Below are 24,352 nucleotides of genomic sequence, written 5' to 3' on the forward strand. Positions count from 1 at the left end.
TCCGCTTCCCCAAAGGGTCCATCGCCCGAGACTCCTTGTCAGGGGGATGGACCAAGGGACTCTCTTGTGCCAGTTTCCTTTTGGTGGCCGCCGCCACCAACATGGCATCTACAAGTGTTCCCTTGCTCCAATTAGACCTGTCCGAAGGCGGGCTGAGAATTCTGTCAGGCTTCTTAGGGACGGGCTCCACAGTGTCCGGCTCCTTCCATGCCCTGGTAGTGATCATATCTACCAGGGGATCGGCCAGAGGGGACACCCAAGAGGTAGACGGGCCTGCTTCAAATGCCTCCAGGAACACGGACTCGTCCGAGGTAGGCTTTGGGGCAGAACCCCCCCCCCATCCTGAGCATCTCCATGATGTCTCTAAATGAGACGTCTTCGGGGGGTGATCTTGGGGAACCTTCCCCTTCCTCCAAATCCGTGTCCTCTGTTAAGGACTCAGGGGAGTCCAAGTGCCTCCTTTTGCACTTGAGTTTGTGAGGAACGTCCTCAGGGGGGCTGTCTAAGGAGGCCTCACCAACCACATCCTGTTCCAATAAAACGACCTGGGGCATCTGAGCAGGCTGTCCCTGGGACCAGGAGATGGAAGTCGGACCAGTCTGTGAGGGAGTGCAGGGTGGAGCGGTAGCTAAGGCCGGGGGCCTGTAATCCCTTGACAGAACTCTCTCCACTATGTCGAATGCCGAAGGAGAGCCACTCTCTCTAGGATCCGAGAGCAGACCCTCCCTCAGATCAGACGAGTAGATCGGGGCCGAAGCGATTGGATCCGAAGAGCCAGTACGCTCCGACCTACTCTGAGCAGAAGGCATAGTGACCACCTTGGATCCTACTCTGAGCCGAAGGCATAGTGACCACCTTGGATCCAAAGCTCAACTGTCGACTCCGAGAACCTGGATCCGAAGAAAAGGGACCCGACAGGCTCGAGGGCGCTGTTGGCGCCGAAGTACCAGACTCCATCGGCGCCGACATTCCCCCGGCTCCGACGCTACTCGGCTCAGTAGACCCCGAACCCGGAAAGCGGGTCGGGGAAGGAGCAATCGGGGCGAAAAAAGGGGTCGAGCTCCCTCCCCAGAGGGGGGAGGGGCAAGAGCACTCCCATCTGCAGCTGGGCCTGGAGGAACCTTCTCATCATCCAGTCCAAGTCTGCATCTGTTAGGCTTCTTTTAGATCGGGAAGAGGCCACTGAGGCGGGACGGGAGTGCCGCCTCGATGACCTCGAAGGAGACCGAGCCTCATCCTCCTCCGGCCCTGGCGAAAAGCTGGGGGAACGGAGCCGGGAAGGAGAAGGTCCGGACGTCCCAGGGGGAGAAACTCGCTTGGCAGGTGGGGCCGAAGCGGAGGCCTCGGCCCGCTACTTGTGTTTTACACGGCTCTTCTCCCTCCTGGCTTCCCTATCCTCCTGGCCCAAGGTGGGAGGTTGAGTCCCGGCCAGATGAAGGGAAGCATCTGTCAGCGCTGCCGCAGCTGCGGCAGGAGCCACGGAGGGGCCGGAGGACGGAGCCGAGTCTGGGGGCAGGAGTCCCGCCAGAATCAGCTTCGACCTCCGGTCCCCGATAGCCCTGGGGTTGAACGCTGCACAAGTAGAGCAGCCAGAAGACAGGTGTTCAACCCCAAGGCATATCACGCACCGAGTGTGACAATCAGCCGGGGAAAGCTTATGGCCACACTCGGTACACTTAGAAAAGAAAGTTTTGGTGGCCTCAGATATCCCAACTGAAAACACACACGTTAGGCCCCAAAACCACACACACACCCTAACGCTGATGAGAAAACGGGGGGGGGGCTAACAATTACACTAAAAACAAACTAAGGGTAAACAACTCAACACCAACTCACTCAAATATTTAACTTTTATAGACAAGAAAAGATTTTCTCACAGACTTAGACGAAAGCCCGGAAGCTCGAGGTCAAGCTGCTGGTAGTAACCGTGTCAAACTAGATCTAAGGTCAGGAAGGGATGGCAGGGAGTTATGGGTAAGGGGGAGGAGCTTGGAGCTCAGATCTTAGCTGTTGAAAACTGCCGGCTCAGATCCGATGCGGATCCGATAACCCATAGGTTGATGCACAAATGAAGTTAACTACTTCAGATCTTTCTATTACCCATCCACTCATCAAGATTTCTCTTGAAGAGGATCAGTGAGGTGCTCTGCTTGACATGTATGGGAAGTCTATTCCAGAGCATGAGCAGTCTCTGGATTATGAGACTGTCCCTCAAGCATGTTCTGTTGATTGTGGTAATGAGGTTGAGGTTGAGGTCTCTGCAGTGTGTGGTGTGGAGGGATTGGAATTTCTTTAGATGTAGCACTTCTAACAGAGCTGGGTCAGACATAGCTTTGAAAGTCACGCAGAGATCGCCTCTATGAGACAGAATAACTGGAGTCTTGAGTCTGTCCACGCAAGTCGTGTTTAATGCCCAAGATAATCTTTTTAAGGTACTTTGGTGGACTCTCCAACTGTTGCAGGTGTCCAGTGAGATACATGCCAAATGGGGCATTATACTCGATGATTAGTCTAATGAGGGAAGAGTAGAAAGGGACAATGACCTCTTTCTTCCTGGATGCAAAACCCTTGGTAATGAGATGTGCCACATAGAAGGATGTGGATGTTGCTGAACCTGACTGTATGCAACAGAATTACTGCACTACCTGACCGTATGCAACAGAATTACTGCATTTGCTTAACAGAGATATAAACATTACTTACCTGCAGGAATCCTCCTGATAAAGGCAAGCTCACATTACACAATAACTATCTTCTGAATGCACTCAGAAAACAAATTAACTTGTTTGACGGTTCTTTATAGAATTAAGAATGTAATAAATTATGCTGTCCAAACTGTCTTCAGACATTATTTTTCTGTGTATGGGAAACAAAACAGAAGATCCTCATTGCTGTTTCAACATCTTCTAGAAATATAGATAGTACTTTAAAAAAAAAGACAATGATGAGGGAACAACAGGATGAAAGAAGCACCTATTACATGAAAGTACAGCTATGCAAGTAACAATCAAAACTGCAGATCTTTGATTAGGTTCTCTGCTGTTAAGATATTTCTTGATCTGTAAAATCTCACATGGCTCCTGCAATTTCCTTAGTTGCTGATATGTGCTAGAGTCACATCACACTGCTCCCATACTGACATATTCCACTTTTGTTACATGACATTTCCATAACCATCCACAAATTTATTCTCCCATTTGAATTAGTAAATAAATACAAAAAATAAAATTGTTAGCAGAAGTCACATAATTGTGAACCTTTTAGCTTCTTCTTATTCCAGTTGTCTTGCAGGGTTGGAAGAGAATTGTTTAACTATAGCCATTGTAGACTGCCTTCTCAATGATCAACTGCTACAACACTTACTTGTATATTATGTTTGTCCTTCACTGAGAGGCTTTCTGTAGCTAGCTGTGGCTGACTACATCATGAATCTCAAGAAGAAAATTACAAAATGCTTGAAAAGCATATCCAGACAAATTCTCAAATTAGTATAAGGACAGTGCTCACTGAATACACATATGGAAGAACATGCTAGTGATCACTTTCAGTCACATTCCTCAAACTAGTAAATGAGGGGAACATTGCTAGACTACAATAGTGAAATTCTTGTTAGCAAATAATATGACTGGTAGGCCATTTTGGGGTGTGCTTGCCCACTGGCATCTTCTCTATCCCAAGGGAATAAGGCATGGATACTCAACAAAACTAACCTACTTCTGATCAGCAATGGCAGCGGCTGGATGCCACTACAGATTTTATTCATATTTTGGTAGAACACGTTCATTGTTTGGCAAACAAGTAGTAGTTCTTTCATCTGTTGCATATAACACTTAACACTGATTTCATTGGATTGTTTGTACCACTTGTTGACATCTGGACTAGGTTTTGTTTACTGTTACCAACCCACTAGGAGAAATCAGTCAGCTAGTACTGATGCTTCACAAAGGATGGATCAATACTGCTTTTGGCCTTTCCGGATGGGATTTTAAACGGTGATAAATTCAGTTCCTGACAATACATCAGTATTCCAACACTTCTGTCACTGCCTTTTTGATGCCTGTTCTGCTGCTTGGAGATTTGTGATTACTTTATGGCCTGCAGTGAGCCTGGGACATTTTTTTATTTTCTAATCACATTGAAGTGATGCCCCCCCAACAGTATTGCAAACATTACTTACCTACAGGCTCCTGATTTTACTTCCATGGATTGAACTTGGATTCTGCTTATAGCTACAACATATGTGGATTGTTTTAACCTGATCAGAACGTTGGTACTTGCAGAATGTTTAATGTGAATTTGAACTCCCCTAAACTTTTATTCATTCACTCTTTCAATGGTCCTATAATCTACACACTGTTCACCAAACAGCTACAAATGGGGTTGATGGAATACAGTTTGGACCTGTTCAGAGATTCAAGTACTGCTTTTATTTTTATGTAGTACCTTGACAGTTTCTGAATTCTTTTACATAACCAGCATTTCTGAATAAGGCTTTTGTTGCATGGTTTACATCTCTATCTGATCTCCAGTTTGCAGGCTTCACAGTCCATGCTGGAATTCTGTAAGCCAGCATTTCCCCTATACAGAGAAATCCTCAGATTTATTGCATCTGGACTGCAACACACTATTTTTGGCATGTTTTACTGCTAGAAGGGACTCACTTTTATACTACTTCGCTTCCCCTTAAACTTCACCCATAGACCCACAACAGCACAAAAATGTTATCTTGCATGTTAATACAATACTGTTTTAAGATTGTTAATACCCATTACAGCCTTTAATTTCTATCTTTAGGTATTTATTTAAATATTAGCTATTTGATGTGGTTTTATTGTAAAGTAAGCTGTAGTTTCTGGCAAATATCCATTGTGCATTTATCTACGTTTCTACTAAGTTATGGGATCAGTTTCTACTTTATGTATGGGTTTTATGCATGGGTATTTTAACTGGAAGAGTTTGAGCTAGCTTTTAATAAAGAGTATTTTTTAATGCTGGGATCTTTATTAATGTGTGTAGTTAAGTATTTTAAACAGAGGTGTCCTGCATTTGCCTTACTTCCACCCACTCCCTTTTTGGACTTATTAAACAGTACAAGACTTTCCTATCATAAGAATCTTCCAGCTTCCCTGCACCCTTTTCACATTCTGAATGTCTGTTCTTGGAATTATAAAGTGAAGTGCCATAGTATGGGGGAAGGGAGGAGGTGGAGGCTTTCATGCACCCCAATATGGAGATCAATATCAACATCAGGGTGACCAGATGCTGACAATGCGAAGCACAACCTTGATAGGAGATTCCCAGTCTGACTGAAGTACTTCTGATGTAAGAGTTCTTACTCTGCCTTTTAAATAGGAGCTGCTACCTTCTGGCTTTGCACTGGACTAAACTGTTTATTACTAGATTGACCCAAACCAAGCATAACATTGTTTTAGACTTGCTCATTTTGGACAGAATGGAGCTTCTCACGTGACCTAGTTGTTAGAGAATTCTGGATCAAATACTGACAACTACAACCTTTCAGGTCTCTGTGTAAAATCACAGCCCTAGTCAAAGCAGCAGCACTGGTGTGGCAGTTTATTTTGTTTAACATTGTACGTGAAGTGTCCCAGGTGGATGCTTCAACACCAATGAGTTTGTCCTTGGGGTAGGAGTGAATTGCAGACTTTGGCTTATTGTTCACCCAGTTACCGTGGGCTTTTTTACAAGAATTTTAACTTCTTCACTGATCTGCTGGAATGTGGCCACCCAAGATGGGTAATCAGGGCTAACATTACTGCCTGTGTTACAAAAAAAAAAAAAATTCATTCATCTTCACTCAGATGATTACTACCGCAATCCACATTCAAAGTTGTTCAATGAACTTGATCTTCCAGGCTGGTGGTGTAACCACTGAATTGATTGTAGAACCAGCTTTGTGGCCTGATCATCAGCTGGTCACTTCAACTACGGCTCCCACTGACTCAGTCAGCCAATACAGAGATAAGCTAGTTTGAAAGAAAAATTTAAAAGGTCTCTACTGGCTTTTTCTTCCCTAGCTAGGCCAGCTCTCTGAGAGTAGTAGTGCCAAATATTCTGACTTTGTATATGGTACAGTGGTATTTATTTATTTACGTTTTGTTCCCCAGAAGTACAGCACTGAATTTTATGCTATGGTTCAAGTAGCACCAATACAGTACACCCTTACCTTGAGACTTGTGATATAGGTTCATAGGTTGGTACTAGGCTATCGGCCCTAGAGCCTATACAAGCCTAGCCATAACAATTCCCTGGATATTTCTTCCCACAATATTTACTTCCCTGGACCCCTGTCTAGCAGAGCAACTGACGTGATCCCTGGGGTGAATTTCCTATCTCCCATCCAATCGTCAAGGTTTCTTTTAAAGATGGCCAAGGAGGCGCTCTGCTTGACATGTATGGGCAGTCTATTCCAGAGTATAGGGAGTCTCTGGGTCAGGAACCTATCCCTCCAGCATGTTTTGTTCATTGTGATGACAAGGTTTAGATCCCTGGAGCATGTGGCTCTGAGAGATTGGGATTTCTTTAAATGCAGCATGTCCAACAGCTCACGGTTTGACATGGCCTTGTATGTTAAGCAGATATCGCCTCTGAGTAGACGATATGCCGCAGAGTATAGCTGGAGTTTTTTTAGATGGTCAGCAAAGGCCATCTGCTTTAGGTCTGTAACTAAGTTTTATAACATACATTGGCTGGGGTTATGGCTGGAAAGCTGATGGAGCAGGAACTCTGCTAATTACAAATTCAGTTTAGATGCCCATTACACATCTTTTACATTCATTACATTTGGTAGCCAACTCCCTCTCCTCACCACATTGTATAGACAACACACCATTACAAAACTAAAATGGGAAAAGGGGTCGTGGACGGATGCATGGATTTCTGCCTAAATCTTCACCAGTAGGTGAATAAACACAATGGAGGGATACATTTATAACCCAGCACCTTCCAAACCTCCAGTATAAACTTCCCCTGAGTGTTAAGCAGTGCGACTCACTATGTTCCTTTTAACAAACTAGATGACTGGATGAGTATCCAAAAATTTACTCTGGGATTCATTGGCATGTCTCTCCAGGGAAAAGGAGGTGTGGCCTGAAACAGGGTATTGGCAAGGTGTGAAAGGTCATATCACCTAGCTTGGTCTTGGAATAATTATGAATCAAATGAATCATACCAAACAGAAGTCTTCCTTGGAAAGGTAACATCCAAGGAGTTCTCCAACACATCTAATCATGCACTTTCATTTTTCTGGAAGATCAGCAGGCAGACTTACCAGCCTGTCTACACTGTCTTGTAAGGCTTAATCTTTTTGTCAGGCTGAGGAATTTGTATGCTTTGTGGGTAAGATTCCAAAGATCAGAAATGTCTTCCCTCAAAGTATGCCTATGTTGCACTACAGTGGCCCTTATGTAACCCTGATTTTTCAGAGCAGAGTTCTCTTATATTAAACTATGATGAGGTCATGGAATTGATTTCACCTGTACAAACAGACCATTGTAATCTGGGTCAAAGGCCCTCTTGGCATGTTACTTCCTGCCTTAAACATGGGTCCAGTTACCCTCCGGACTTCTTGGTCTTCTTTATGAAAGTTTTTTTCCCCTTCCACCTTCAAAGAGACTTTGATTTACACACATTCTCATGAAAACACATTTGGATCACCCAACCTAAAATATCTCCCCTTCTCTAATCTTCCATTTACTATTAAGGTTGTCATGAAAACTGATAACGTACAGATATGCTTACTGAATATTCTGTGACCTTCTTGATTCTTGTCAGAATAGTTTTAGAATAAGGCACAGTACTGACATGCCCTTACTTGGGAAGTCAGCGAGTGCCTTATTACAAGAGCTAGTACACTTGTATAAGTAACTTACTGTAAACAGTAGAAGTTAGAGAGGGATCATTGCTGTAACATAAATCCTTATCCATGGGAAATAACTGAAACCAAACTGCTATCCTTCTGGTCAGAATTCCACAACATCAATGAACATCTCAAACATCAGTCAAGTGCACAGCTGTAAAAGGAGGGTCTACATGCACCACATCTCAGTTTGTCTGATTAACTGATTTGGCCGAAAAAAGACTAGACTGTGTTAATTGGCAGGAGCACTTCCTGCTCTCACAAATCCTTGACCCGTCAAGTCCACAAGGACCTTTACCTTTGCTTGTAAACTGGGGTCCCATCCATTCATAACACAAAGGTGAGTACAGGCCCTTATAAAAGTATATATGCCAAGTGCTGTCAATTACTGTTTTCTGGAAGAGTGAATGAATGAATCCAATGAGGCTGAAGAGAAGGAACATTTACTATGAATCCAATGAGGCTGAAGGGAAGGAACATTTACTATAGTGGTGATCCTTTTACACAAAAATGTATTATTAAGGGGACTTACTCATACAACTGTACTATATTCTTCATTTTAGTACCAATCCAGTTCTGAGATTCCTCCATGGTGAAGAGGTTTTCATATCATGCCCAGTAAAATGGCAGAATTAAATGTTGTCCTGGCTTTAGAATGGATAAAAAACTTACAAATAAAGGGGGGGGATATACTTCCGGTAGGGTGGCATAGCTACTGGAAGCATCGGACCTAGCTCTCCCTCATTTCAAAGTTAAGTAAAAAATTAGCCTTTAGCAGTTTTTTAAAAAGTTCGGAAACAGAAAGGGAAAATTGCAAAAGAGGAATAAGCAGCCTTCTTCTCAGATGTTGAAAACTCTGCTTCAAACAGTAGGCTGCCACCAGTACAGACAGTGGGCTGCTACCAGTACAGACAGTGAAAGGAACATGGTTGTTCTGTTGTGGAATGAAAAACCTGACCAGCAGACTCCCATTCAGCTAATTTTTGCAGAAATCTGAAAGACATGCAAAACTTGATTCCTTCATCAAAACTTTGAAGCACAGTGAAGAGACAGTCATTACACTATCCACTCATTCAGATGAGATTTCTTGCCTTCAGAAAGAAGAATGCTATCCTTAAAGATAGGAGTAGCTGATCTGGAAACTTAAATATGAAGAGACCCAAGAAAAATAAACATATGCTGAAGATATATTTCTGACAAAAAATAAAAAAGGAGTTTAACAGTTCTGGAAAAAGTGAATGTGAACAGCTACCTAAATTTTTTCAAACACTTGGCCGAATTGTGCTCACATAGGCTCCGACCCATGATTAACAGATCAGGAGACAAGCCAAGGCATATAGAGGCAAGAATGGAAACATATGTACTCAAGGATGAAACCTTTTTTTAAAATTTGGAGACCTGACAAAGTCTGCAAAGAACAAAGGATCTTTCTTAACCATGATTATTCTGCGGTTACATCCTAAAGGCAGGCAAGATTTTTTCAGGTAATGAAGCTATACAGGGAAAGGATACAGTACAAACTTTTATAAATCAATGAATTTAAAACTTCTTTTGCCAGAAGGCAATAAAACGTTTCTCTCCCTTCAAGAAACACTCCACTTTTTAGACGAAAGAGATACTGACCTGTCTGGTGTCACTGATACAGACAGCCCTCTGTTGAAAATTTAACTCGATGCAAAGTCTTGACTAATATGGAGAAAGCTACCTACCACATATCCCATTATTTGGCAGTAACCCAGAGAGAGAAGGGGGTGGGGTTCATATGGCTCTCTACCACATGAATGTATTCTTTTCACCATCAAAATACACAGATCTCCTGTAGCCTGATTTTGAAAAGCAAGTGGTAATTCAATACTACATGTTCTGAAGAAATGAAGACCCGGAAGAGGATCTAGAGACAGCATACTTTGGATCGAAGAAGCATTCTGGTATTTTTAATCCTGTTATAATTCACGCTAACATGCTAAATGCTGTGAGTTTCCTCATGCTAAAACTAAATAGAAGTGATCTTATCTGGCTTGACAGACAGTACAGAGAAACAGCTGATGATGTACTATTCTATTGAATAACATGTTCTGATTTATGGTACTGTGGCATTAAAAATGTTCAGCACACTCTGTTACATGCAAGAGGCTCAACCATCTGCACAGTTTCCTCCATATCATTTGAATGTGTGAGAGCGAGTCATGACTGAACTGACCATGGAATGATCAAGCCAATATTCAATACTCTTTCCCAATGGCTCGGCCATATTTGCCTGGATGCTGACAAATACTGTTTTACATTGGCATGTAAATAGTCCTGAATGTTTTTATTTATTTTGTTTGTATTGTAAAAATCCTTTTTATTTACTGATCATCTGATGTGTTCAGTAACAGGAGTGAGAGAATTTCTGCGTCCAGTAGGAAAACTTTAAGGAAATATGATCTTTCCCCTGGAAAAGTACAGCCATACAAGTATATGCACAGTTAAAGACTGTCTCTTGGAATTTGAATGGATTGTTGGATCTAACAAAGAATGGTGTTTAGTAAAATCAGGCACAGCTGCTGGACTAGATGGAGGTTATATGTAAAGGTTGGGATGCAATAGTACTTTTTTCATAATGAGTGAGAATAGTGCAATGCTGTAGGAGAACAACAGGATCTCTGATGCCATTTTCAGTACATATAAAAAGCATGGCTGGGCCAGAGGGACTGCCAGGACACTGGCTCCCATCCATTACAATTTTTTGAAGAAGTCTTAGTAATGGAGCTAGGATGTTGGGAGGCATGAGGCAGTCCTTACTACCACTAGAGATGTCAAAGTCTCCATTTTTGGTTGGAGATTCTGATTCTGTAAAATCTGTCTGCCGACATGTTCTGAGCTGACGCAAGAAGTCTCGAGATACAAGTCAGGGAGACAGCCAGCTCCCGTACCAGCAGAGTCAGCCTGAATTGCTGCAAAGAATGAGAGCTTCCTTGCTTGTTTTCTGCTTATGAAATGCACCACTCTAATTTTATCTTGCAATAATGTCTATTTGAACACAGACATGACCATATATACGGCCATCTTCTCCTCGATGATAATTTCCTTGTGTAGCAAGAATCTGTGGCAAAGGATTGCTTCCTTTGCAGGAGGTTTTGATTGAGCTCCACCTGCATAACCCATCAAGAGAACTCTTTCTGACTGAAGGCATAAAGAATCCGATACAGGGGGTGACTGTGCTGCTGCCAGAAATATCCAAGATACGACTAGAATTCCTGATATGTAGCTTGGCAGGACGGACACACACACACAAGGGATCTTATGGTCCCTCTGTCTGGCATAAACACAATCTGCACTAGGTCAGCAAACAAAGCTTTTAGTTGGAGAGATCTCTCTCTTTTTAGGAAGGTAAAAGCACCTCTTGTCTATAGCCAAGTGAGACTCCATGAAAACCTTAGTCTGCTAAAGGACCAGGCTCACTATTGTAAGGTAAGATAGAGGGAGAATTCCAGGTAGGTTATTTAACACATGATGAGCATTGGAGATTGCTTGATCCATTCCACTGATGAGGACTGGAGGAGGAAGTCGTACAGCTATGCATAAATATGATGCACCCCTTGCATAGTCAAGAATGCAAACACAAGGGTCAAGCATTTGGTGAACACCCAGGACACACTTGAGTATCAATGGATGGGAAGTAAAGTTAAAGCGTCTTTCTCTTGCCTTGATCTTTAAAAAACACTGCTTGTGCCTTTTATGAACAGAAATGGATGGATAGGCCTCCTTCAGGTCCTAAATGACCGAACCTGTGGGAACAAACACAGGCGCAGATACTAGACAGGGAACACTATGAATTTTGTCAACCTCAGAATTTTGTTTAGCCTGGACAAAGCTTAAATGACAGTCTCTGTTGGCAATCATTATTTGGGACTAGGAAGAGCCTAGAGATGAAACCCATTCCTTGTTCCCCCTTCTAGTACATAAACTACTGCTCCACAGGTAGTTACTGTAGCACTACGAATATTGGGTACATCCAGGACAGAGGGACTGATGGCATACCCACACAATGAGGTATGAACCCGAATATAAGTTCTCCTCTCTGGAAATAATTTACCTCATTTATCACTCAGTGTCAAGCTAATCTGGTCCACCTTGAAGTTAGACAGCCTATTCCCTAAGAAGTGGAAAGTGCGCGCTTGTGTGTGGGGGTGGGGGGGGGACATAGCCAATACTGTCTAATAGAGTCCGGCAGGAAGAGCACTCACCTTTTCTTCCTCTACCCTGCTGACCTCCTCTGCTCCTGCCACCCCTCCAACCTCACTTCCTCTCAAAAACTCTCCTCTGCATATTACTGAGTTACTGTAGTTTTCATAAAAAGGCCATTGCTTAGCCAAATATTTTACTCAACTTTTTCTAGATACAGTTACGAAGTGCTTCAACAACTCCATGTGCCATGACCTCGCCCTTTTCATCCAGTCATTCAAAGCTCTTACAAGTGAGGGTTAGGTGATGCATGTTTCTCCAACAGTGTAACCAGAAGCTGCATTTTCCCAATCTTCTGGCATTAGCATTGGCTAATGTCCAAGATAGGCATGGATATGCTTTCTTGCAGGAAACCCCAATTGTTACTGCCTTGTTGCAAGTGTTCTCTGCATTGCAAACTGCACTTCATGGTGTGCCTACCTACTCTGAAAGCAGTTCAGGTCACTCTTCATATACTTTCCTTTAAAGAATTTTTCTAAGGCCATATGTTCATTTTGTTTTAAAAAGTTTCTGCCTTATATTTGGCAGTCTATTTCACAACTCCTTGGAAAAGCTAGAGTGGCAGAAGAGTATATTTTCTCAAAGTGGTACAGGACTCTGTTTTCTATTAGTTAGGAATGTAATCAGCTTTGTTTCCAGCATCGATATCCACTACTTCAAGCAATTACAATTGCTCAGTCTGCTATTAGGTTTGTATAGGCTTCTTGAACCTCTTAAAACCTGTCACTTCTTATGAAGTCCCAGGGATACCAATTTAAAAGGTATTCTCACAGGCACAAGAAAACATGGTGATAATCCATGTCAGAAGTACAACAAATTACAGATTCAACACAGACTGTACCCAGTCTCTTAAAAACTGTTCTTGTGTAAGATGAAAAGTGCTGCCAAAGTAGACATTCTAAGGGGTGGAGTTGAGGGGGAGCCCATAAAAATTTCAGGAAATCTAGGAAAATAAGCAAAATCCTCTTCATCCAGGTCTGAAATCCAGTAAATCAAATGGTGAAGACTCCCTCCTCTTCTTTGGTGAAAGGGTGGATCCTGAAACAGTGGGCTTAACTACTTGAAGATTTAGTTTTTGCTAGGCTAGGACATGCCCCTTCTCCACTTCTTGTATTCAAAGGCCAAAGATGTCAATCTGAGACTAACTGGCTGTGTCTAAGGCATCAGACCTGCTTTGCCAATAAGCATTAAGCCTTCACAGGAACTGGGGGATAAACTTATCAAACAGGCTCTCCTTTTATCCATTCTGAGTATGATTAGATTCTCATGTTATCCATTATTACTGGAATGTTTAAGTTCTGACAAATCCAAAGTGCTGCAAACAAAATTCTGAAGCAGTAGCTATTTGTTTCAGGTTCTTATGAACCTGGATCTGACCTAAATGCCTCTGCATCTTATACAAAGGTGTAAGTAGCAGCAGGAAGTACTACCTACAGTTTGCTTCCACAGGGATCAGAACAAGTGAGGGTTCTGTAGCAATAATGTACATGAGAGGGGCACAAAGGTATCAGTATTATGTCAATGATATTTATGTATTCCATTCATTTTTTTCAAGCACATTTGCAATTTTATTACTCTAGAAGGCTGCTTAGATGCTATTCTAGATTGGATGCTCTGCAGCTGACTAAACCTCACAATGCTATAACGCAAGGAGCAATGCTTCTGCATGTGACCGTCCGTTCTTCTGAAGTTCCACTTCTCCCCCCACTTTAAATTTTAAAGGGGGAATCATTTAGAGTTTGCATCTTCTGGTCAAAATTCCTGAAGACAGAGTGGCACTCGAGGACTACATCAAATATCATCTTGTGATAGTGATCATTTTATTGTGCCCTATCACTTGAATTACTTTAGTACCTCCTACCATGGGTTTTCAAATTGTGACTCTACAACTGATGCAGAATTCCATAGCCAAGCTTTTGGCTGACCCTTATTATTGGCACATTACCCCCCCCAACGTACTTTGGGATCTGCTCTGAATGCTGTCGGCCATTATGTCAGCGTTTATGATACAGTTCTTCCGCCCTGCACAACCTGGACGTCACCCATCTACAAGATCTCCTGGTTTTCTACCATAGAAATTTCTCCTCCAAAATTGTCAATAAAAGGGGCTGTTGGTTGTTCCCAAGATCTGTTCTGACAACGTGTAGGCTGTTTTCAGCTTACCTATTCTATTCTTGTACAGTCAACTGCTTTCCCTGACTAATGGATTAAACTCCAAAACCTCCATTCAGAGTATCCCCTAGGTAACTTTTTTATAAGACAGCCCACTTAAAGTCAAAAAGGTGTTGCTTTAAGCCTTCAGAATTTAGTATTCTTTCAAATTTATTGCAGTTTTATGGAGAACCTTATGTGGCTTACACACATGTGCGTGCACTTTTATTTAAATATATAAAGTAAATGCTTCATTTACTACAGTAAGTGCCACAAATTGGTATGCATACCAAAAGAGGGAAAAACTTTGCCATTCTGAACTTCACAGAAGAAAAATTAAGTAGAATGATTTAATGCCACACTGTGAATGACTTTCAGAAAATCATGGGTCTGTTTGCCCAAGACAATACATCTCCTTTCATACAAAGATTCAAAGCTCTGAAATTATATAAGCAGAGGCGATAGGTACAAATAAGCTCTACAGAAGAGGAGGGCTGAAAACGAGGATGAAGTAAAGACAGAGTCTTGAATGGTGATCACAAATGAACAATGTCAAAGAGGAGCTGCTTAACAAGTCTGAGTCAAGCTACTGCTTTTCAACAGGACAAAAGTAATGGAACAGGCAACTTGAGAGTGGAGTAATTCAGAAATAGACAAGCATGTAAAATATGGAGAGTCCTGTGAAAATGCAAAGCACTAAGAAAAATGCAATTTCAGCCCTAAGACAGAAACATATCCAGTTAGCATTTAAATGGACATGGACTCTCCTGAAAGCCTCAAACACCTCTGAAACTCAAACAGACAAGTCCAAGAATGACAGTCTGGTGAATTACTCAAGTTCTGAGGTATTACTTTATTTATTAATATTTGGTTACAGGGAAGGTCTGTCTGGGTCATGAAAGACTTCTTTTTCAGCAGAGGCCCAGAGAGAAAGACTCCAAAAACACATTGAGTGAAATAAAAAGAAAGAAATTATATAGCAGACCATTTGTGAATACAAACATTTTTTTGAAATATAGTAATTACAGACATGTAAATGAATATGATAAGCATCAATAGGGTCAGTAGTTACCTTTGCAAGCCCCTTAGTACAAATTAACAGGAACAAGACCATGACATGGTCAATGACAGGAACACTTGGAGCTATGCTGTCCAGAGCCACCAAAGGGAAATCAGGAGTAAAGTGGACCACTCTGCCCAAAGCTTTATCTGGAGGCAATGAAATGGGGGGGCTGTGCAAATAAACATTTCTTCTCAGCTTATTACATGCATGTGTTCTGTTTTACTTTGTTATGCTGCAGATAGCAAGAAAAGGGAAGTGTTATGTTATCCTAAATGTAGCGGACTCACCCTGGAGTCATTTGCAAAGACACCTCAACATTTTTTATGAGTCTGAGATCCAGAAAAAACTTATGATCCTGAAGCATGTCAACCAGAATGTCCAGTACTTTGGTAAAGCAGACCTTAGTGTGTGTGTGTGTGTGTGGGGGGGGTATGTGGGCCACTGACCAAAGCCAAGCCTAGAGGATCTCCATATGGAGCCTTCACTCACCCTCTCTCTCTCTCCAGTGTGCTCATACAATAATCTGCCATCTATTCACATTTGACAAGGAGGTACACTTCCAGACTTTGTACAGTTAAAACATTTTCTTGAACTCAAGAATACTAAACCACTCAGAATTTCTTCTACAACATAATTTAGATGGGCAACTCACTTATCCAAAGGGGCATCTTAAGTTACAGTCTAATTCAGGACAATCAAAAAAGGAAAACATTTCCAAATGGGGGAGAAATGCCAAGACAATAACAGCAAAGTTCTAACACGAGCAGAATGAATGAAAAGAAGTAGATTTTAAGTATCTAACTACAACAATTTCATATGAAGGTAAGTTTACATTAACTATGAAAACAGAGTGAGGCTGACAAGAGTCCATGCATATTGTTTAACAAACGTGGACCTGGTGCTACTAAGGCAGTTTTATAAGCTGCTGATCCCCTTCCATTGTTAAGAAGACTACAAGGCATCCAAGGCTACCACAAGCTATGACTTCTCCTAGGATTTAGTTTATTTTTTTCATTGATCCGTGTGGACATTTGCAGACTCAGGCTGGGAGCTCTGGCTGATTAAGTGACTTGCTCAGATTCACAGAGTAGGAAAAGGTTTTAGGGAATCAAACCCTGCATAATAAGAAGCATTATGTTAACAGCCTATAACCCTAGTCATTCAACACAGGAACACCAGGAAGTTCTTGCAACACAGCTCTTTGACAACCATGGTTAGCACTTGATAAAGGTGGCAGGTGAGAAGGACCTGGTACACTGCTGCAGGGGCAGGATAAAACACTGCACATAACTACATCTGAACTCTCTCTAATGCTGGGAGAGTAATGAAGAGATTATAAGCCAGTTCACTGATCCTAGCTGGAAGAGGACAAGGGTGGAAACATGGGTCTGCCCAAGATGTCTCAGCCTGATAATCCCTTCTAGAAAGAAGGGAAACTTGAATGAGCTGAAAGATCACTAGGGAAGGGGCTTCTCATAGGTTCATGGGTAGGTACTAGGCTATTGGCCTTAGGGCCCATACAAGCCTAGCCAAAAAATGTACCCTGGCTTTCGCCACCCAAGAAAATTATTTTCCTGTGCCCCTGTCGAGCAGAGCCACAGAAATGATCCTCGGGGTGAATTTCCCATTTGCCATCCAATCATCAAGATTTTTCTTGAAGAGTGCTAATGAGGAGCTTTGTTTGACATAGATAGGTAGTCTGTTCCAGAGTATGGGAAGTCTCTGGGACAGGAATCTATCCCTCCAGCATGTTCTGTTTATTGTGGTGACAAGGTTTAGGTCCCTAGAGCGTGTAGCTCAGAGGGATTGGGATTTCTTTAAGTGGAGCATGTCCAACAGCTCTGGGTTTGACATAGCTTTGTATGTTAGGCAGAGATCGCCCCTGAGTAGGCAATATGCGATGGAGTAAAGCTGTAGTTTTTTGAGACGGTCGTTTGAGGCCAGTAATCCTCTTTGTGAGGTATTTCTGTGGTCTTTCCAGTTGTTGTAGATGTCTTGTGAGGTACATACCAAAAGGGGCGTTGTACTCTATAATGGGTCTAATGAGTGATAAGTAGAGGGGAACAATGACCTCTTTTTTTCTGGATGAGAATCCTTTTGTGATGAGATGAGCCACGTAGGATTTCCTGACCACTGTGGCGATGTGATTATCAAAGGAGAGACTACTGCCCACCTGTGTCCCAAGGTCTCATCACATTTTCGGCATTAAGTAGACTACCAGCTATGTGGTAGTTCATGGGTACAGAGTTTTTACCAAAGGGGATGACAATACACTTTTTGGCATTGAGCTTCAGACCATGGCTTTGACACCAGGTATCTGTCTCAGTGAGGCCCTTTTGCAGTTTGTCCACATCGTTAGGAGTTTCGATTATGGCTCCTAGTTTGCAGTCATCTGCAAACTTTGTTACCCAAAGACCTTCTGTGTTGGCCTGCACTTTAGAGAAGTAGATACCAAACAGGAAAGGACTCAGGACTCAACCCTGTGGTACTCCACTTGTCACTGGTCTGATGTCGGATTTGGAATCAGCTACTTTCACAGTCTGGGTTCTGTCCGTGAGCCAGTTGGCAACCCATCTTGTGACATAAGGATTTAGTTTAGTGAGCTTATCTATAATTCCAGAGTGGAGGATGGTGTTGAAAGCCTTGGCGAGATCTAGATAAGCTGTGTGAACCATTTTACCCTCATCTATGGCTTTGGTGACTGCTTCAAAGAAGTCAATCAGGTTTAGGAGACATGATCTGCCTTTTACAAATCCAAACTGGGTAGGGTCCAGAGTTTGGAGATTACCAATGTCTTTGTTTATGAGTTCCACGATGATACGTTCCATGGCCTTGCAGACCAGGCTCGTCAGACTAATGGGGTGGTAGTTCCCAGGGTCCGTCGTGGCTCCCCCTTTGTAGAGTGGGATAACCGTCGCAGTGCGCCATTAGTAGGTACAAAGCCTGAGGTGAGGCTATGATTGAACATGGTACTTAGGTAGGGTGCCAGTTCATTCTATAGTTCATGTAGAACGCAGCCTGGGATATTGTCAGGTCCCATGGATGCTGTGTTCTTGGCTTTGGAGAGTGTGTTTTTTTACCTGTGCAGCCATGATTATAGGAACTTTGCATTCTTCCGGTATAGAGATGGGCCCTCTAGGGGGTGAGAGGGGGTAAAGTTAGCACTGAACTTATCTGCTAGGATGTTGGCAATATCAGTTGGTTCTGTATATTTAGTGCCATTGTGCTGTAACTCACAGCAGATCTGAGTGTTCCCATTTAGATTCTTGACATAGCTATAGAATGCTTTGTGGTGGTCTTTAGAGTCAGTGGCAATTTTGTTTTCATAACTAGCTTTGGAGGATTTTATGAGGGATCTCAGCTTCTTACTGAGGTTGACCAGGGAGTTCCTCCAGTCATGGGATTTTACTCTTTTTTGCAACAGTTTCTTTCTTCTGTTGTAGAGTTTGTTTATGGCAGAGGACCACCAGATTGGCTTCCTTTTTTTGGAGGATAACATCTTGGTTCTATTAGGGATGGCATGATCCATGCACTCGTGTAAGTGCTTATAAAGTGCATTTGTGTAGGATTCGGCAGTCATACCTCTATTGTCCGTCTGCATGGGTGTCATGAAGTTTGCCACTTCTGTCTTAAGAAGTGTGAAGTTGGCTTTGGAGAAGTTTTTTACGATGGTTTCCCTAATTGGGGTTGGGGGTGGGATGTGGATGTCTAGGCTGATTAGCTTGTGGTCGGATCCGACCAACGAGGAATTGACCTCTGGTGTGGAACACCGGTTTCCCATGTTGGTAATGACCAGGTCTAGGATATTGCTGCCCCTGGTGGGGGTGTGAATAAGTTGATCCAAGGTGTTGGAATTTATGAATTCTAGAAAACGTTGAGCAAAAGAGTTGGTACATGAGTAGTTTTCCCAGTTAATGGTGGGGTAGTTGAAATCACCCATTATTAGGGTGTTGGATTGTACCCTAATACTTTCCAGTGTATCAAGAAATGAGGAATGTGAATCCTGGGGCATGGTGGGGGATCTGTAGCAAGCTACAATTTGGACTGCGGTCTTGCCCAGAGTTAGTTGCACTTGGATAATCTCGGATGCATTATGCTGTGCAACTAGCCTGGAGGTGTGGATATCCTTAATGAATATGGACACGCCTCCGCCTTTAGTGCTTCTTTCTGGGTTAGGTGGCCGAAAGGTGTGGTATGAATTGAAGCCTGGTAATGCAGGGGTGCTCTCTGGAGCTTTGAACCAGGTCTCTGTCACTGCACAGATGTCAATGTTCTCCATTTTAAGGAGTGCCTCGAGTGAGTGCATTTTGAGGTTTAGACTTCTAGCATTGAGTAGCATTACCCACAGATTTTGCTTGCTTGTACCTGTTACGGTGGTGAATTTGTCATTTGAACCTTGCCTAAAAAAGGCACTATAAGGGTGGCAAGAGCCTTAGCCAGTATCCGGAATCCTAAGGGCAACAGGTGCAGGCCATCTCTGCCAAAGCATTGTGGACTGTCAATCATGTCGTCCCAGGCAGACAAATACCGGATCCTCTTAGAATGACACCAGAAGCTTGGCCAATTGTTGAAGTCAATCATTTTGTCCTTGTACTGTGGTATCATTATGGGTGATGGCAGGATGCTACTCAGGGTTAGGGTCATACGTGCCTGGGATACAAGATCGGAGAGCTCCTCCATGTCTCTTTTCATGTAGTCCAGGGAGGTACGTCTCAGGTCATTCACACCAACATGGACAATGACAGTGTCATATTTGTACTTATTGTGGAGTGACCTGAGTGCATGCGTTATGTGGCGGATCCTGGCACCTGACAGGCAGCTGACAGTAACTTTCGCCTTGTTTAGTCTAGTGAGTGGAACATCAGTGTGCCTGACTATAGAGTCACCTATGACTAGAGTGTTGGGTATGTTGTTATGCCTTATGGGCTGTGGTTGAGTTTGTGGGCTATGTGTCATTTGGGTTGTATTGTGGGGTGGAGTTTGCTTGTGTTTATGCTTTGGATGTCCCTGATGCTTGGGCAGGTTTTTATTGAGAGCCTCCGCGAATGTAGGTGTGTGTTTTGTGTTTCTATGTGTGTGTTTTGGTGGTGTACGTTTTGAGGGACTATGTGATGAGTGTGGTGCAAGTGTTTACCTTCTCCTCTGGACTGTCTAGTCCAGTCTTGGGTGAAGAGAGCTTTGCTTCCAGTTTGGCTATATAAGTGCATCTCTCACAGGTTGTAGTGTTGGGTGGTAGGAGGAGAGGGTTGTCTGTGTACATGAGGCAACTGCTGCATTGCCCCAAGATGCCCAGATTCATCAGGTAGACAGGAGAAATCACTGGGAGCGGACCCTTAGACATGCCTGGATAAGTGCTTATTTATTAAGTACTAAAACTGTTTTCCACTAGACAAGTGAGGAAAGTTGAGTGCTGTAGTAATTTGCAGCTTATGTAGTGCTTACAATGAATTCTGAACAAGTGCTGAGTTCAAAGAAACAGATTTGATTGCTGAAACTAAAAAACTGGCTAGTTATACGAAACAAAAGTAAGCTAGAAGGCTTCCCTCCAACACAGAAGGGCTTGGGGGCGCAGAAACAAACAGTCTAGACCACTTAACAGGAAAGGCAGGAAACAAGCTTAAATTTTTTTTTTTTTTTGTTCTCTTTCCCAGATGCTCTCTTTGTACACAGTAGGACTGCCTGAAATCAGAATATGATCTCACTGCACTCAATTGAGTGAACAAATGAGATGGGCCCAGAAAGAGTATCCAAACACAAATTTACAAGAGGGGCGGGCAGTTTCAAAGCCACTAAGATTAACACCAAAACAAAAACAAGGAGGTTGGAAGCTATCGCCCAGTGCCAAATCCTCATGGATTCTTGACACAGGGGGTAATACCTGGTTCCGCCTTGCTTGTTGATATACCGGACGACTGAACTGCAATGGTCCCAGGAGGAAGGGATGTATGGAACGCTTGCAACGATAAGAGAACTGCCCTCAGTTCCAGGAAATTTATGTGCAAATTGGCCTCCATGGGGGACCAGGTGCCTTGGACCATCTTTCCCTGGAAATGCCCCCCCACACCCTAACAGGGAAGTGTCCCTGGTCACTGTGGCTGTGGGTTGGGGAAGACAAAACGGTTGACACCAAAGATTCGTTTGTGGCTCCATCCACCATAGCATTTCTTCCTTGCAATGGTTTGTAAGACATATCATGTGGTCGAGCGGGCGAATTAAAAAAAAAAAGTACAATTGTGTACACTTACCATTAATGTAGATGTTAGAGTGTATTCACTGTTGCAGTCATCACATTTGGGTTAGCTGCCTGCAAGTAGCCCTCAGCCGGCCTGAATACCAGTGTCTTTGGATTTCTGCATCGGATGCTGTCGCTTCTTCCATGACGTCAGGGGTATAAAACATTCAGCCAATGCCCTTACATCAGTTTTTCTTGCCCCAGATGCCAGGTGCCCCCACAACAGGAAGCAATTATATGGTATGGAACACCCCCAGCAAAAAGCAAATACACATGATATAATATATTCCAAATAAGAAGGAAAGGTAGAGCCAAGAGAAGTCAGGGGGCAGGAGAAAGGGTAACCAGGACTGCAGCAGTGAATATACTCGAACATCTACATTTATAGTAAGTGTACACAACTGTACTATGTTCTTCATATTTCACTGTTGTAGTCATCACATTTGGGTTGATTCCCAAAGCTAAGGAAGGGTGGAGGCAGTTAAAGAGCATTGGGGCTAGTAATCAGACCCTGAAAGACTGCTGTGGGAAATCTGGATTTAGAAAAAATAGGCAGGTGGTAATGCTTGGTGAAAGTATGTACAGAGCTCCAGGTAGCAGCTTCCAGGATGTCCCTGGTAGGGACTCCTCTGAGAAATGCTGTAGATTAGAGGCAGCCCTGGTGGAATGTGATTACCTGTGGGGTAGGTTTTCCATGGTGCTTTTAGTAGAAATGGATGCAACTGGCTATCTATTTGGAAATGGTTTGCTTTGAAATGGCCTTCCCCTCTGCCCCTGCAGCAAAACTAAGTAGCAGCTGGTCAGATTTTCTCAGAGGCTTAGTTCTGTCCAAATAGAATCTAAGCTGTCTGTGCACGTCCAAAGAATGCAGTATCCTTTCCCCCTTATTTTGAAGATTAGGGAAAAAAGTAGGCAAATGAATGGACTGGTTTAGAGCCACACTAGACACCACCTCGGGCATAAAGGACGGATTAGTCCCGAGGGAAACCCTGTCCGCATGGAAGATAATGAAGGGTTCCACTGCCATGAGGGCCTACAGTTTAGACACTCTTCTTGCTGAAGTGATGGCTAGAAGTAAGGCTGTTTTCCAAGAAAGGAATTTCAGCTCTGCTGTAGCAGCTGGTTCAAAGGGGGGGGGGTGAGTTTTTCCAATACAGTTAGGTCCCAGGCTGGAGTAGGAGCTCTCCTGGGGGGGCCTTAAATTTTTGGCCCCTCTAAGGAATTGTTTTAGCAGGGGATGACAGGGGGTGGCTCAGTATTATAATGTGCTGAAATGGCAGTGGCATGAATCTTAATTGAAGAGAAAGATAGGCCCTTGTGGAGCATTTCTGTTAAATAATCTAGAATATGGGGTAAGCTGGGCACCGTTGTGCCCCTCACCTGGGCCTGGCTCCAGGAACAGTAGCTTTTCCACTTTTCTGAATAGGATTTTCTAGTACTAGGCCTCCTTGCCTCACAAATGACATCCAGCACCTGCTTACTGAGGACTGCTAGGGGTAAGCTGAGGGAATTAACCAGGCTGCAAGGTTCAGGGTTTGAAGCTGAGGGTGCAGAATCTGGCCCGCTTGCTGGGACAGCAGGGAAGGGGTCTGAGGCAGGCACCATGGTTGTAGCACTGTCAGACTGCACAAAAGGGGATACCAGTGCTGGCGTGGCCAGTCTGGGGCAATCAGTATTGTCCTTGGCTTGTCCTGTTTGATCTTTGTAGAACCTTCGAGAGGAGAGGCAGAGGGGGAAAGGCACAAATTGAGAGGCTTTCCCAGGTAAAGGACAGGGCATCCACTTTCCAAGCTTGACTGTGGGGAGTTCTGGTGCAGAATTTGTTCAATTGGTAGTTCTGAGGGGAGGCAAACAGGTCTACCTCTGGTATCCCCCATTTGTTCAAGAGCTTGAATATTTTGGGTTCCAGTTTCCATTCGTGTGGGTCTATGATTTCTGCTCAAGTCGTCTGCCAGTGAATTTAGTTTGCCTGGCAGGAATTGCGCTTGCAGGTTCACTTGGTAGTTCAAGGCTGTGTTCCACAGAGTCATGGCTATTCTGCAGAGTGGGTAGGAATGGGTTCCCCCCTGCTTGTTTATGTACCACATAACTGTGGTTTTGTCTGTCTTTACCAATAGTTGTCCTGGAAGAATAAGGTCTTTGAAGGCTGTCAGAGCGTTCCGTACAGCTAACATTTCTTTTTGATTGATATGCAGGTGCATCTGTTTTGGGTTCCATTTGCCCTGAATGCACTGCCCTGCCATGTGAGCCCCCCATGCATAGTCTGATGAGTCTGTTGTTAGGGTTTTGGGCAGCAGGGGTAGAGTGAAAGGGAGTTTGTTGTGGTAGCAGGCCTCTGCCAACCAAAGGAACCCTGCCCTTAGACAAGGAATGATAGGAATCATTGTTTCCAGGTCTTGAGAATGTTGACACCATAGACTTTTTACATACCATTAAAGTTTCCTCATATGCAGTCTTGCATATGGAATTAACAGAATGCAAGAGGCCATGAACCCCAGGGCTTGCAGGATTTTCCTTGCAGATAGCTGTTTTTCGTGGCCAGTAGGTTGAAGTAGGTTGCCAAATAAACTTGTTTCTCCAGAATGAGGAATGCCATCTGGGAAATTGTGTTCAAGCTTGATCCCAGGAATACAATCTGTTGGCAGGGTATTAGGTGTGATTTCTTCTCGTTGATGGTGTACCCCAGTGAGGTTAGAAGTCTCTTTACAAATGCCAGGTGTTGCAATAGCAAGTCCTGACTTTCTGCCTGAATCAGGCAATCATCCAAGTATGGGTAAATCTGAATATTTCTCTGCCTGCAAAA

The 24,352-nt window shown here is 43.3% G+C and overlaps 1 protein-coding gene across 1 annotated transcript in view; it reads right to left on the reverse strand.

The window, feature by feature from the left end:
* The window catches only part of SGO1 (shugoshin 1), a 1,219,270-nt gene that overhangs the window by 1,159,870 nt on the left and 35,048 nt on the right, over window positions 1-24,352 (reverse strand). The gene's annotated exons all lie outside the window — the stretch shown is intronic.

The sequence above is a fragment of the Protopterus annectens genome, chromosome 3.part1 (assembly GCF_019279795.1).
Source record: "Protopterus annectens isolate FY-2018-M chromosome 3.part1, PAN1.0, whole genome shotgun sequence".
NCBI lineage: Eukaryota > Metazoa > Chordata > Ceratodontiformes > Protopteridae > Protopterus > Protopterus annectens.